Below are 15,079 nucleotides of genomic sequence, written 5' to 3'. Positions count from 1 at the left end.
TATGTGTGTCTGTGATTGTGTCTGTGAGTGTGTCTGTTAGTGTCCATCTGCGTGTCTGTGAGTGTGTCTGTGAGTGTGGCTGTGAGTGTGGCTGTTAGTGTCTCTCTGCGTGTGTCTGTGAGTGTGTCTGTGAGTGTTTCTGTCGTCTGTGAGTGTGTCTGTTAGTGTCTCTGTGGGTGTCTCTGTGAGTGTGTCTGTAAGTGTGTCTGTGAGTGTGCCTGTGAGTGTGTCTCTGTCTCTGTTAGTGTCTCTGTTAGTGTGTCTGTGAGTGTGTCTGTTAGTGCATCTGTGATTGTGTCATGAGTGTCTCTGTGAGTGTGTCTCAGTGTCTCCGTTGTCTGTGAGTGTGTCTGTGATTGTGTCCGTTAGTGTGCCTGTTAGTGTGTCTGTGAGTGTGTCTGTGAGTGTGTCTGTGACTGTGCCTGTGAGTGGGTCTGTGAGTGTGTCTGAGTGTCTCTGTTGTCTGTGAGTGTGTCTGTGAGTCTATCTGTCAATGTGTCTGTGAGTGTCTCTGTGAGTGTCTCTGTGAGTGTCTCTGAGTGTCTCTGTTTTCTGTGAGTGTGCCTGTTAGTGTGCCTGTGAGTGTGTCTGTGAGTGTCTCCGTGAGTGTCTCCGTGAGTGTCTCTGTCATCTGTGAGTGTGTCTGTGAGTTTCTCTGTGAGTGTGTCTGTGTCTCTGTTAGTGTGTCTGTTAGTGTGTCTGTGATTGTGCATGAGAGTGTGTCTGTTAGTATGTCTGTGAGTGTGTCTGTGAGTGTGTCTGTGAGTGTGTCTGTGATTGTGTCTGTGAGTGTGTTTGTGAGTGTGTCTATGAGTGTCTCTGTGATTGTCTCTGTGAGTGTCTCTGTGAGTGTGTCTGAGTGTCTCTGTTGTCTGTGAATGTGTCTGTGAGTGTCTCTGTTGTCTGTGAGTGTGTATGTGTGTCTGTGATTGTATCTGTGAGTGTGTCTGTGAGTGTGTCTGTTATTGTCTCTGTGAGTGTGTCTGTGAGTGTATCTGTGAGTGCGGCTGTGAGTGTGTCTGTAAGTGTGTCTGTGAGTGTATCTGTCGTCTGTGAGTGTGTCTGTTAGTGTCTCTGTGGGTGTCTCTGTGAGGGTGTCTGTGAGTGTGTCTGTAAGTATGTCTGTGAGTGTGCCTGTGAGTGTTTCTGTGTCTCTGTTAGTGTCTCTGTTAGTGTGTCTGTTAGTGTGTCTGTGAGTGTGTCTGTTAGTGCATCTGTGATTCTGTCGTGAGTGCCTCTGTGAGTGTCTCTGTGAGTGTCTCTGTGAGTGTGTCTGAGTGTGTCTGAGTGTCTCCGTTGTCTGTGAGTGTGTCTGTGATTGTGTCCGTTAGTGTGTCTGTTAGTGTGTCTGTGAGTGTGTCTGTTAGTGTGTCTGTGAGTGTGTCTGTGAGTGTGTCTGTTAGTGCATCTGTGATTGTGTCGTGAGTGTCTCTCTGAGTGTCTCTCTGAGTGTCTCTCTGAGTGTGTCTGTGCGTCTCCGTTGTCAGTGAGTGTGTCTGTGAGTGTGTCTGTGATTGTGTCTGTGAGTGTGGTCTGTGAGTGTGTCTGTGAGTGTGGTCTGTGAGTGTGTGGGTTAGTGTGTCTGTGAGTGTGCCTGTGAGTGTCTATGTGAGTGTGTCTGAGTGTCTCTGTTGTCTGTGAGTGTGCCTGTGAGTGTCTCTGTTGTCTGTGAGTGTGTATGTGTGTCTGTGATTGTGTCTGTGAGTGTGTCTGTTAGTGTATCTCTGCGTGTGTCTGTGAGTGTGTCTGTGAGTGTGGCTGTGAGTGTGGCTGTTAGTGTCTCTCTGCGTGTGTCTGTGAGTGTGTCTGTTAGTGCATCTGTGATTGTGTCGTGAGTGTCTCTGTGAGTGTGTCTGTGAGTGTGCCTGTGAGTGTGTCTGAGTGTCTCCGTTGTCTGTGAGCGTGTCTGTGATTGTGTCCGTTAGTGTGTCTGTTAGTGTGTCTGTGAGTGTGTCTGTGATTGTGTCCGTCAGTGTGTCTGTGAGTGTGTCTGTGAGTGTGCCTGTGAGTGTCTCTGTGAGTGTGTTTGAGTGTCTCTGTTGTCTCTGAGTGTGCCTGTGAGTGTCTCTGTTGTCTGTGAGTGTGTATGTGTGTCTGTGATTGTGTCTGTGAGTGTGTCTGTTAGTGTCTATCTGCGTGTCTGTGAGTGTGTCTGTGAGTGTGGCTGTGAGTGTGGCTGTTAGTGTCTCTCTGCGTGTGTCTGTGAGTGTGTCTGTGAGTGTTTCTGTCGTCTGTGAGTGTGTCTGTTAGTGTCTCTGTGGGTGTCTCTGTGAGGGTGTCTGTGAGTGTGTCTGTAAGTGTGTCTGTGAGTGTGCCTGTGAGTGTGTCTCTGTCTCTGTTAGTGTCTCTGTTAGTGTGTCTGTGAGTGTGTCTGTTAGTGCATCTGTGATTGTGTCATGAGTGTCTCTGTGAGTGTGTCTCAGTGTCTCCGTTGTCTGTGAGTGTGTCTGTGATTGTGTCCGTTAGTGTGCCTGTTAGTGTGTCTGTGAGTGTGTCTGTGAGTGTGTCTGTGACTGTGCCTGTGAGTGGGTCTGTGAGTGTGTCTGAGTGTCTCTGTTGTCTGTGAGTGTGTCTGTGAGTCTATCTGTCAATGTGTCTGTGAGTGTCTCTGTGAGTGTCTCTGTGAGTGTCTCTGAGTGTCTCTGTTTTCTGTGAGTGTGCCTGTGAGTGTGCCTGTAAGTGTGTCTGTGAGTGTCTCCGTGAGTGTCTCCGTGAGTGTCTCTGTCATCTTTGAGTGTGTCTGTGAGTTTCTCTGTGAGTGTGTCTGTGTCTCTGTTAGTGTGTCTGTTAGTGTGTCTGTGATTGTGCATGTGAGTGTGTCTGTTAGTATGTCTGTGAGTGTGTCTGTGAGTGTGTCTGTGAGTGTGTCTGTGATTGTGTCTGTGAGTGTGTTTGTGAGTGTGTCTGTGAGTGTCTCTGTGATTGTCTCTGTGAGTGTCTCTGTGAGTGTGTCTGAGTGTCTCTGTTGTCTGTGAATGTGTCTGTGAGTGTCTCTGTTGTCTGTGAGTGTGTAAGTGTGTCTGTGATTGTGTCTGTGAGTGTGTCTGTGAGTGTCTCTGTGAGTGTGACTGTGAGTGTGTCTGTGAGTGTGTCTGTTATTGTCTCTGTGAGTGTGTCTGTGAGTGTATCTGTGAGTGCGGCTGTGAGTGTGTCTGTAAGTGTGTCTGTAAGTGTGTCTGTGAGTGTATCTGTCGTCTGTGAGTGTGTCTGTTAGTGTCTCTGTGGGTGTCTCTGTGAGGGTGTCTGTGAGTGTGTCTGTAAGTATGTCTGTGAGTGTGCCTGTGAGTGTTTCTGTGTCTCTGTTAGTGTCTCTGTTAGTGTGTCTGTTAGTGTGTCTGTGAGTGTGTCTGTTAGTGCATCTGTGATTCTGTCGTGAGTGTCTCTGTGAGTGTCTCTGTGAGTGTGTCTGAGTGTGTCTGAGTGTCTCCGTTGTCTGTGAGTGTGTCTGTGATTGTGTCCGTTAGTGTGTCTTTTAGTGTGTCTGTGAGTGTGTCTGTTAGTGTGTCTGTGAGTGTGTCTGTTAGTGCATCTGTGATTGTGTCGTGAGTGTGTCTGTGAGTGTCTCTCTGAGTGTCTCTCTGAGTGTGTCTGTGCGTCTCCGTTGTCAGTGAGTGTGTCTGTGAGTGTGTCTGTGATTGTGTCTGAGTGCCTCCGTTGTCTGTGAGTGTGTCTGTGAGTGTGTCTGTGAGTGTGGTCTGTGAGTGTGTGGGTTAGTGTGTCTGTGAGTGTGCCTGTGAGTGTCTATGTGAGTGTGTCTGAGTGTCTCTGTTGTCTGTGAGTGTGCCTGTGAGTGTCTCTGTTGTCTGTGAGTGTGTATGTGTGTCTGTGATTGTGTCTGTGAGTGTGTCTGTTAGTGTATCTCTGCGTGTGTCTGTGAGTGTGTCTGTGAGTGTGGCTGTGAGTGTGGCTGTTAGTGTCTCTCTGCGTGTGTCTGTGAGTGTGTCTGTTAGTGCATCTGTGATTGTGTCGTGAGTGTCTCTGTGAGTGTGTCTGTGAGTGTGCCTGTGAGTGTGTCTGAGTGTCTCCGTTGTCTGTGAGCATGTCTGTGATTGTGTCCGTTAGTCTGTCTGTTAGTGTGTCTGTGAGTGTGTCTGTTAGTGCATCTGTGATTGTGTCGTGAGTGTGTCTGTAATGTCTCTCTGAGTGTCTCTCTAAGTGTCTCTGTGAGTGTGTCAGTGAGTGTGTCTGAGAGTGTGTCTGTGAGTGTGTCTGTGAATGTGTCTGATTGCCTCCGTTGTCTGTGAGTGTGTCTGTGATTGTGTCCGTCAGTGTGTCTGTGAGTGTGTCTGTGAGTGTGATCTGTGAGTGTGTCTGTTAGTGTGTCTGTGAGTGTGCCTGTGAGTGTCTCTGTGAGTGTGTCTGAGTGTCTCTTTTGTCTGTGAGTGTGTCTGTGAGTGTCTCTGTTGTCTGTGAGTGTGTATGTGTGTCTGTGAGTGTGTCTGTTAGTGTCTCTCTACGTGTGTCTGTGAGTGTGTCTGTGAGTGTGGCTGTGAGTGTGGCTGTTAGTGTCTCTCTGCGTGTGTCTGTGAGTGTGTCTGTGAGTGTTTTTTCGTCTGTGAGTGTGTCTGTTAGTGTCTCTGTGGGTGTCTCTGTGAGGGCGTCTGTGAGTGTGTCTGTAAGTGTGTCTGTGAGTGTGCCTGTGAGTGTGTCGCTGTCTCTGTTAGTGTCTCTGTTAGTGTGTCTGTGAGTGTGTCTGTTAGTGCATCTGCGATTGTGTCGTGAGTGTCTCTGTGAGTGTGTCTCAGTGTCTCCGTTGTCTGTGAGTGTGTCTGTGATTGTGTCCTTTAGTGTGTCTGTTAGTGTGTCTGTGAGTGTGTCTGTGAGTGTGTCTGTGACTGTGCCTGTGAGTGGGTCTGTGAGTGGGTCTGTGAGTGTGTCTGAGTGTCTCTGTTGTCTGTGAGTGTGTCTTTGAGTCTATCTGTCAATGTGTCTGTGAGTGTCTCTGTGAATGTCTCTGTGAGTGTCTCTGAGTGTCTCTGTTTTCTGTGAGTGTGCCTGTTAGTGTGCCTGTGAGTGTGTCTGTGAGTGTGTCTGTGAGTGTCTCCGTGAGTGTCTCTGTCATCTGTGAGTGTGTCTGTGAGTGTCTCTGTGAGTGTGTCTGTGTCTCTGTTAGTGTGTCTGTGATTGTGCCTGTGAGTGTGTCTGTGAGTGTGTCTGTTATTGTCTCTGTGAGTGTGTCTGTGAGTGTATCTGTGAGTGCGGCTGTGAGTGTGTCTGTAAGTGTGTCTGTGAGTGTATCTGTCGTCTGTGAGTGTGTCTGTTAGTGTCTCTGTGGGTGTCTCTGTGAGGGTGTCTGTGAGTGTGTCTGTAAGTATGTCTGTGAGTGTGCCTGTGAGTGTTTCTGTGTCTCTGTTAGTGTCTCTGTTAGTGTGTCTGTTAGTGTGTCTGTGAGTGTGTCTGTTAGTGCATCTGTGATTCTGTCGTGAGTGTCTCTGTGAGTGTCTCTGTGAGTGTGTCTGAGTGTGTCTGAGTGTCTCCGTTGTCTGTGAGTGTGTCTGTGATTGTGTCCGTTAGTGTGTCTTTTAGTGTGTCTGTGAGTGTGTCTGTTAGTGTGTCTGTGAGTGTGTCTGTTAGTGCATCTGTGATTGTGTCGTGAGTGTGTCTGTGAGTGTCTCTCTGAGTGTCTCTCTGAGTGTGTCTGTGCGTCTCCGTTGTCAGTGAGTGTGTCTGTGAGTGTGTCTGTGATTGTGTCTGAGTGCCTCCGTTGTCTGTGAGTGTGTCTGTGAGTGTGTCTGTGAGTGTGGTCTGTGAGTGTGTGGGTTAGTGTGTCTGTGAGTGTGCCTGTGAGTGTCTATGTGAGTGTGTCTGAGTGTCTCTGTTGTCTGTGAGTGTGCCTGTGAGTGTCTCTGTTGTCTGTGAGTGTGTATGTGTGTCTGTGATTGTGTCTGTGAGTGTGTCTGTTAGTGTATCTCTGCGTGTGTCTGTGAGTGTGTCTGTGAGTGTGGCTGTGAGTGTGGCTGTTAGTGTCTCTCTGCGTGTGTCTGTGAGTGTGTCTGTTAGTGCATCTGTGATTGTGTCGTGAGTGTCTCTGTGAGTGTGTCTGTGAGTGTGCCTGTGAGTGTGTATGAGTGTCTCCGTTGTCTGTGAGCGTGTCTGTGATTGTGTCCGTTAGTCTGTCTGTTAGTGTGTCTGTGAGTGTGTCTGTTAGTGCATCTGTGATTGTGTCGTGAGTGTGTCTGTAATGTCTCTCTGAGTGTCTCTCTAAGTGTCTCTGTGAGTGTGTCAGTGAGTGTGTCTGAGAGTGTGTCTGTGAGTGTGTCTGTGAATGTGTCTGAGTGCCTCCGTTGTCTGTGAGTGTGTCTGTGATTGTGTCCGTCAGTGTGTCTGTGAGTGTGTCTGTGAGTGTGATCTGTGAGTGTGTCTGTTAGTGTGTCTGTGAGTGTGCCTGTGAGTGTCTCTGTGAGTGTGTCTGAGTGTCTCTTTTGTCTGTGAGTGTGTCTGTGAGTGTCTCTGTTGTCTGTGAGTGTGTATGTGTGTCTGTGAGTGTGTCTGTTAGTGTCTCTCTACGTGTGTCTGTGAGTGTGTCTGTGAGTGTGGCTGTGAGTGTGGCTGTTAGTGTCTCTCTGCGTGTGTCTGTGAGTGTGTCTGTGAGTGTTTTTTCGTCTGTGAGTGTGTCTGTTAGTGTCTCTGTGGGTGTCTCTGTGAGGGCGTCTGTGAGTGTGTCTGTAAGTGTGTCTGTGAGTGTGCCTGTGAGTGTGTCGCTGTCTCTGTTAGTGTCTCTGTTAGTGTGTCTGTGAGTGTGTCTGTTAGTGCATCTGCGATTGTGTCGTGAGTGTCTCTGTGAGTGTGTCTCAGTGTCTCCGTTGTCTGTGAGTGTGTCTGTGATTGTGTCCTTTAGTGTGTCTGTTAGTGTGTCTGTGAGTGTGTCTGTGAGTGTGTCTGTGACTGTGCCTGTGAGTGGGTCTGTGAGTGGGTCTGTGAGTGTGTCTGAGTGTCTCTGTTGTCTGTGAGTGTGTCTTTGAGTCTATCTGTCAATGTGTCTGTGAGTGTCTCTGTGAATGTCTCTGTGAGTGTCTCTGAGTGTCTCTGTTTTCTGTGAGTGTGCCTGTTAGTGTGCCTGTGAGTGTGTCTGTGAGTGTGTCTGTGAGTGTGTCTGTGTCTCTGTTAGTGTGTCTGTGATTGTGCCTGTGAGTGTGTCTGTGAGTGTGTCTGGGATTGTGTCTGGGATTGTGTCTGAGTGTCTCTGTTGTCTGTGATTGTGTCTGTGAGTGTGTTTGTGAGTGTGTTTGTGAGTGTGTCTGTGAGTGTCTCTGTGATTGTCTCTGTGATTGTCTCTGTGAGTGTCTCTGTGAGTGTGTCTGAGTGTCTCTGTTGTCTGTGAATGTGTCTGTGAGTGTCTCTGTTGTCTGTGAGTGTGTATGTGTGTCTGTGATTGTGTCTGTGAGTGTGTCTGTGAGTGTCTCTGTGAGTGTGACTGTGAGTGTCTCTGTGAGTGTGTCTGTTTTTGTCTCTGTGAGTGTGTCTGTGAGTGTGTCTGTTAGTGTGTCTGTGAGTGTTTCTGTTAGTGCATCTGTGATTGTGTCGTGAGTGTCTCTGTGAGTGTCTCTGTGAGTGTCTCTGTGAGTGTGTCTGAGTGTCTCTGTTGTCTGTGAGTGTGCCTGTGAGTGTCTCTCTGCGTGTGTCTGTGAGTGTGTCTGTGAGTGTGGCTGTGAGTGTGGCTGTTAGTGTCTCTCTGCGTGTGTCTGTGAGTGTGTCTGTGAGTGTATCTGTCGTCTGTGAGTGTGTCTGTTAGTGTCTCTGTGGGTGTCTCTGTGAGGGTGTCTGTGAGTGTGTCTGTAAGTGTGTCTGTGAGTGTGCCTGTGAGTGTGTCTCTGTCGCTGTTAGTGTCTCTGTTAGTGGGTCTGTTAGTGTGTCTGTTAGTGCATCTGTGATTGTGTCGTGAGTGTCTCTGTGAGTATCTCTGTGAGTGTGTCTGATTGTGTCTGAGTGTCTCCGTTGTCTGTGAGTGTGTCTGTGATTGTGTCCGTTAGTGTGTCTGTTAGTGTGTCTGTGAGTGTGTCTGTTAGTGTGTCTGTGAGTGTTTCTGTTAGTGCATCTGTGATTGTGTCGTGAGTGTCTCTGTGAGTGTCTCTGTGAGTGTCTCTGTGAGTGTGTCTGAGTGTGTCTGAGTGTCTACGTTGTCTGTGAGTGTGTCTGTGATTGTGTCCGTTAGTGTGTCTGTTAGTGTGTCTGTGAGTGTGTCTGTTAGTGTGTCTGTGAGTGTGTCTGTTAGTGCATCTGTGATTGTGTCGTGAGTGTCTCTGTGAGTGTGTCTGTGAGTGTCTCTGTGAGTGTGTCTGAGCGTCTCCGTTGTCTGTGAGTGTGTCTGTGATTTTGTCCGTTAGTGTGTCTGTTAGTGTGTCTGTGAGTGTGTCTGTTAGTGCATCTGTGATTGTGTCGTGAGTGTGTCTGTGAGTGTCTCTCTGAGTGTCTCTCTGAGTGTCTCTGTGAGTGTGTCAGTGAGTGTGTCTGTGAGTGTGTCTGTGAGTGTGTCTGTGATTGTGTCTGAGTGCCTCCGTTGTCTGTGAGTGTGTCTGTGAGTGTGGTCTGTGAGTGTGTGGGTTAGTCTGTCTGTGAGTGTGCCTGTGAGTGTCTATGTGAGTGTGTCTGAGTGTCTCTGTTGTCTGTGAGTGTGCCTGTGAGTGTCTCTGTTGTCTGTGAGTGTGTATGTGTGTCTGTGATTGTGTCTGTGAGTGTGTCTGTTAGTGTCTCTCTGCGTGTGTCTGTGAGTGTGTCTGTGAGTGTGGCTGTGAGTGTGGCTGTTAGTGTCTCTCTGCGTGTGTCTGTGAGTGTGTCTGTGAGTGTATCTGTGAGTGTATCTGTCGTCTGTGAGTGTGTCTGTTAGTGTCTCTGTGGGTGTCTCTGTGAGGGTGTCTGTGAGTGTGTCTGTAAGTGTGTCTGTGAGTGTGCCTGTGAGTGTGTCTCTGTCGCTGTTAGTGTCTCTGTTAGTGGGTCTGTTAGTGTGTCTGTTAGTGCATCTGTGATTGTGTCGTGAGTGTCTATGTGAGTATCTCTGTGAGTGTGTCTGAGTGTGTCTGAGTGTCTCCGTTGTCTGTGAGTGTGTCTGTGATTGTGTCCGTTAGTGTGTCTGTTAATGTGTCTGTTAGTGTGTCTGTGAGTGGGTCTGTTAGTGTGTCTGTGAGTGTGTCTGTTAGTGCATCTGTGATTGTGTCGTGAGTGTCTCTGTGAGTGTGTCTGTGAGCATGCCTGTGAGTGTCTCTGTGAGTGTGTCTGAGTGTCTCCGTTGTCTGTGAGCGTGTCTGTGATTGTGTCCGTTAGTGTGTCTGTTAGTGTGTCTGTGAGTGTGTCTGTTAGTGCATCTGTGATTGTGTCGTGAGTGTGTCTGTGATGTCTCTCTGAGTGTCTCTCTGAGTGTCTCTGTGAGTGTGTCAGTGAGTGTGTCTGTGAGTGTGTCTGTGATTGTGTCTGTTAGTGTGTCTGTGAGTGTGATCTGTGAGTGTGTCTGTTAGTGTGTCTGTGAGTTTGCCTGTGAGTGTCTCTGTGAGTGTGTCTGAGTGTCTCTGTTGTCTGTGAGTGTGTCTGAGTGTCTCTGTTGTCTGTGAGTGTGTATGTGTGTCTGTGATTGCGTCTGTGAGTGTGTCTGTTAGTGTCTCTCTGCGTGTGTCTGTGAGTGTGTCTGTTAGTGCATCTGTGATTGTGCCTGTGAGTGTGTCTGTGAGTGTGTCTGGGATTGTGTCTGGGATTGTGTCTGAGTGTCTCTGTTGTCTGTGATTGTGTCTGTGAGTGTGTTTGTGAGTGTGTTTGTGAGTGTGTCTGTGAGTGTCTCTGTGATTGTCTCTGTGATTGTCTCTGTGAGTGTCTCTGTGAGTGTGTCTGAGTGTCTCTGTTGTCTGTGAATGTGTCTGTGAGTGTCTCTGTTGTCTGTGAGTGTGTATGTGTGTCTGTGATTGTGTCTGTGAGTGTGTCTGTGAGTGTCTCTGTGAGTGTGACTGTGAGTGTCTCTGTGAGTGTGTCTGTTTTTGTCTCTGTGAGTGTGTCTGTGAGTGTGTCTGTTAGTGTGTCTGTGAGTGTTTCTGTTAGTGCATCTGTGATTGTGTCGTGAGTGTCTCTGTGAGTGTCTCTGTGAGTGTCTCTGTGAGTGTGTCTGAGTGTCTCTGTTGTCTGTGAGTGTGCCTGTGAGTGTCTCTCTGCGTGTGTCTGTGAGTGTGTCTGTGAGTGTGGCTGTGAGTGTGGCTGTTAGTGTCTCTCTGCGTGTGTCTGTGAGTGTGTCTGTGAGTGTATCTGTCGTCTGTGAGTGTGTCTGTTAGTGTCTCTGTGGGTGTCTCTGTGAGGGTGTCTGTGAGTGTGTCTGTAAGTGTGTCTGTGAGTGTGCCTGTGAGTGTGTCTCTGTCGCTGTTAGTGTCTCTGTTAGTGGGTCTGTTAGTGTGTCTGTTAGTGCATCTGTGATTGTGTCGTGAGTGTCTCTGTGAGTATCTCTGTGAGTGTGTCTGATTGTGTCTGAGTGTCTCCGTTGTCTGTGAGTGTGTCTGTGATTGTGTCCGTTAGTGTGTCTGTTAGTGTGTCTGTGAGTGTGTCTGTTAGTGTGTCTGTGAGTGTTTCTGTTAGTGCATCTGTGATTGTGTCGTGAGTGTCTCTGTGAGTGTCTCTGTGAGTGTCTCTGTGAGTGTGTCTGAGTGTGTCTGAGTGTCTACGTTGTCTGTGAGTGTGTCTGTGATTGTGTCCGTTAGTGTGTCTGTTAGTGTGTCTGTGAGTGTGTCTGTTAGTGTGTCTGTGAGTGTGTCTGTTAGTGCATCTGTGATTGTGTCGTGAGTGTCTCTGTGAGTGTGTCTGTGAGTGTCTCTGTGAGTGTGTCTGAGCGTCTCCGTTGTCTGTGAGTGTGTCTGTGATTTTGTCCGTTAGTGTGTCTGTTAGTGTGTCTGTGAGTGTGTCTGTTAGTGCATCTGTGATTGTGTCGTGAGTGTGTCTGTGAGTGTCTCTCTGAGTGTCTCTCTGAGTGTCTCTGTGAGTGTGTCAGTGAGTGTGTCTGTGAGTGTGTCTGTGAGTGTGTCTGTGATTGTGTCTGAGTGCCTCCGTTGTCTGTGAGTGTGTCTGTGAGTGTGGTCTGTGAGTGTGTGGGTTAGTCTGTCTGTGAGTGTGCCTGTGAGTGTCTATGTGAGTGTGTCTGAGTGTCTCTGTTGTCTGTGAGTGTGCCTGTGAGTGTCTCTGTTGTCTGTGAGTGTGTATGTGTGTCTGTGATTGTGTCTGTGAGTGTGTCTGTTAGTGTCTCTCTGCGTGTGTCTGTGAGTGTGTCTGTGAGTGTGGCTGTGAGTGTGGCTGTTAGTGTCTCTCTGCGTGTGTCTGTGAGTGTGTCTGTGAGTGTATCTGTGAGTGTATCTGTCGTCTGTGAGTGTGTCTGTTAGTGTCTCTGTGGGTGTCTCTGTGAGGGTGTCTGTGAGTGTGTCTGTAAGTGTGTCTGTGAGTGTGCCTGTGAGTGTGTCTCTGTCGCTGTTAGTGTCTCTGTTAGTGGGTCTGTTAGTGTGTCTGTTAGTGCATCTGTGATTGTGTCGTGAGTGTCTATGTGAGTATCTCTGTGAGTGTGTCTGAGTGTGTCTGAGTGTCTCCGTTGTCTGTGAGTGTGTCTGTGATTGTGTCCGTTAGTGTGTCTGTTAATGTGTCTGTTAGTGTGTCTGTGAGTGGGTCTGTTAGTGTGTCTGTGAGTGTGTCTGTTAGTGCATCTGTGATTGTGTCGTGAGTGTCTCTGTGAGTGTGTCTGTGAGCATGCCTGTGAGTGTCTCTGTGAGTGTGTCTGAGTGTCTCCGTTGTCTGTGAGCGTGTCTGTGATTGTGTCCGTTAGTGTGTCTGTTAGTGTGTCTGTGAGTGTGTCTGTTAGTGCATCTGTGATTGTGTCGTGAGTGTGTCTGTGATGTCTCTCTGAGTGTCTCTCTGAGTGTCTCTGTGAGTGTGTCAGTGAGTGTGTCTGTGAGTGTGTCTGTGATTGTGTCTGTTAGTGTGTCTGTGAGTGTGATCTGTGAGTGTGTCTGTTAGTGTGTCTGTGAGTTTGCCTGTGAGTGTCTCTGTGAGTGTGTCTGAGTGTCTCTGTTGTCTGTGAGTGTGTCTGAGTGTCTCTGTTGTCTGTGAGTGTGTATGTGTGTCTGTGATTGCGTCTGTGAGTGTGTCTGTTAGTGTCTCTCTGCGTGTGTCTGTGAGTGTGTCTGTGAGTGTGGCTGTGAGTGTGTCCGTCAGTGTGTCTGTGAGTGTGTCTGTGAGTGTGATCTGTGAGTGTGTCTGTTAGTGTGTCTGTGAGTGTGCCTGTGAGTGTCTCTGTGAGTGTGTCTGAGTGTGTCTGAGTGTCTCCGTTGTCTGTGAGTGTGTCTGTGATTGTGTCCGTTAGTGTGTCTGTTAGTGCATCTGTGATTGTGTCGTGAGTGTCTCTGTGAGTGTGTCTGTGAGTGTCTCTGTGAGTGTGTCTGAGTGTCTCCGTTGTCTGTGAGTGTGTCTGTGATTGTGTCCGTTAGTGTGTCTGTTAGTGTGTCTGTGAGTGTGTCTGTTAGTGCATCTGTGATTGTGTCGTGAGTGTGTCTGTGAGTGTCTCTCTGAGTGTCTCTCTGAGTGTCTCTGTGAGTGTGTCTGTGTGTGTGTCTGTGAGTGTGTCTGTGATTGTGTCTGAGTGCCTCCGTTGTCTGTGAGTGTGTCTGTGAGTGTGTCTGTGAGTGTGGTCTGTGAGTGTGTGGGTTAGTGTGTCTGTGAGTGTGCCTGTGAGTGTCTATGTGAGTGTGTCTGAGTGTCTCTGTTGTCTGTGAGTGTGCCTGTGAGTGTCTCTGTTGTCTGTGAGTGTGTATGTGTGTCTGTGATTGTGTCTGTGAGTGTGTCTGTTAGTGTCTCTCTGCGTGTGTCTGTGAGTGTGTCTGTGAGTGTGGCTGTGAGTGTGGCTGTTAGTGTCTCTCTGCGTGTGTCTGTGAGTGTGTCTGTGAGTGTATCTGTCGTCTGTGAGTGTGTCTGTTAGTGTCTCTGTGGGTGTCTCTGTGAGGGTGTCTGTGAGTGTGTCTGTAAGTGTGTCTGTGAGTGTGCCTGTGAGTGTGTCTCTGTCGCTGTTAGTGTCTCTGTTAGTGGGTCTGTTAGTGTGTCTGTTAGTGCATCTGTGATTGTGTCGTGAGTGTCTCTGTGAGTATCTCTGTGAGTGTGTCTGAGTGTGTCTGAGTGTCTCCGTTGTCTGTGAGTGTGTCTGTGATTGTGTCCGTTAGTGTGTCTGTTAGTGTGTCTGTGAGTGCGTCTGTTAGTGTGTCCGTGAGTGTGTCTGTCAGTGCATCTGTGATTGTGTCGTGAGTGTCTCTGTGAGTGTCTCTGTGAGTGTCTCTGTGAGTGTGTCTGAGTGTGTCTGAGTGTCTCCGTTGTCTGTGAGTGTGTCTGTGATTGTGTCCGTTAGTGTGTCTGTTAGTGTGTCTGTGAGTGTGTCTGTTAGTGTGTCTGTGAGTGTGTCTGTTAGTGCATCTGTGATTGTGTCGTGAGTGTCTCTGTGAGTGTGTCTGTGAGTGTCTCTGTGAGTGTGTCTGAGCGTCTCCGTTGTCTGTGAGTGTGTCTGTGATTGTGTCCATTAGTGTGTCTGTTAGTGTGTCTGTGAGTGTGTCTGTTAGTGCATCTGTGATTGTGTCGTGAGTGTGTCTGTGAGTGTCTCTCTGAGTGTCTCTCTGAGTGTCTCTGTGAGTGTGTCAGTGAGTGTGTCTGTGAGTGTGTCTGTGAGTGTGTCTGTGATTGTGTCTGAGTGCCTCCGTTGTCTGTGAGTGTGTCTGTGAGTGTGGTCTGTGAGTGTGTGGGTTAGTCTGTCTGTGAGTGTGCCTGTGAGTGTCTATGTGAGTGTGTCTGAGTGTCTCTGTTGTCTGTGAGTGTGCCTGTGAGTGTCTCTGTTGTCTGTGAGTGTGTATGTGTGTCTGTGATTGTGTCTGTGAGTGTGGCTGTTAGTGTCTCTCTGCGTGTGTCTGTGAGTGTGTCTGTGAGTGTATCTGTGAGTGTATCTGTCGTCTGTGAGTGTGTCTGTTAGTGTCTCTGTGGGTGTCTCTGTGAGGGTGTCTGTGAGTGTGTCTGTAAGTGTGTCTGTGAGTGTGCCTGTGAGTGTGTCTCTGTCGCTGTTAGTGTCTCTGTTAGTGGGTCTGTTAGTGTGTCTGTTAGTGCATCTGTGATTGTGTCGTGAGTGTCTATGTGAGTATCTCTGTGAGTGTGTCTGAGTGTGTCTGAGTGTCTCCGTTGTCTGTGAGTGTGTCTGTGATTGTGTCCGTTAGTGTGTCTGTTAATGTGTCTGTTAGTGTGTCTGTGAGTGGGTCTGTTAGTGTGTCTGTGAGTGTGTCTGTTAGTGCATCTGTGATTGTGTCGTGAGTGTCTCTGTGAGTGTGTCTGTGAGTGTGCCCGTGAGTGTCTCTGTGAGTGTGTCTGAGTGTCTCCGTTGTCTGTGAGCGTGTCTGTGATTGTGTCCGTTAGTGTGTCTGTTAATGTGTCTGTTATTGTGTCTGTGAGTGGGTCTGTTAGTGTGTCTGTGAGTGTGTCTGTTAGTGCATCTGTGATTGTGTCGTGAGTGTCTCTGTGAGTGTGTCTGTGAGCATGCCTGTGAGTGTCTCTGTGAGTGTGTCTGAGTGTCTCCGTTGTCTGTGAGCGTGTCTGTGATTGTGTCCGTTAGTGTGTCTGTTAGTGTGTCTGTGAGTGTGTCTGTTAGTGCATCTGTGATTGTGTCGTGAGTGTGTCTGTGATGTCTCTCTGAGTGTCTCTCTGAGTGTCTCTGTGAGTGTGTCAGTGAGTGTGTCTGTGAGTGTGTCTGTGATTGTGTCTGTTAGTGTGTCTGTGAGTGTGATCTGTGAGTGTGTCTGTTAGTGTGTCTGTGAGTTTGCCTGTGAGTGTCTCTGTGAGTGTGTCTGAGTGTCTATGTTGTCTGTGAGTGTGTCTGAGTGTCTCTGTTGTCTGTGAGTGTGTATGTGTGTCTGTGATTGCGTCTGTGAGTGTGTCTGTTAGTGTCTCTCTGCGTGTGTCTGTGAGTGTGTCTGTGAGTGTGGCTGTGAGTGTGTCCGTCAGTGTGTCTGTGAGTGTGTCTGTGAGTGTGATCTGTGAGTGTGTCTGTTAGTGTGTCTGTGAGTGTGCCTGTGAGTGTCTCTGTGAGTGTGTCTGAGTGTGTCTGAGT

Source organism: Heptranchias perlo, chromosome 23, assembly GCF_035084215.1.
Source record: "Heptranchias perlo isolate sHepPer1 chromosome 23, sHepPer1.hap1, whole genome shotgun sequence".
In the NCBI taxonomy this organism is placed as follows: domain Eukaryota; kingdom Metazoa; phylum Chordata; class Chondrichthyes; order Hexanchiformes; family Hexanchidae; genus Heptranchias; species Heptranchias perlo.
This window is presented reverse-complemented; position numbering follows the sequence as displayed.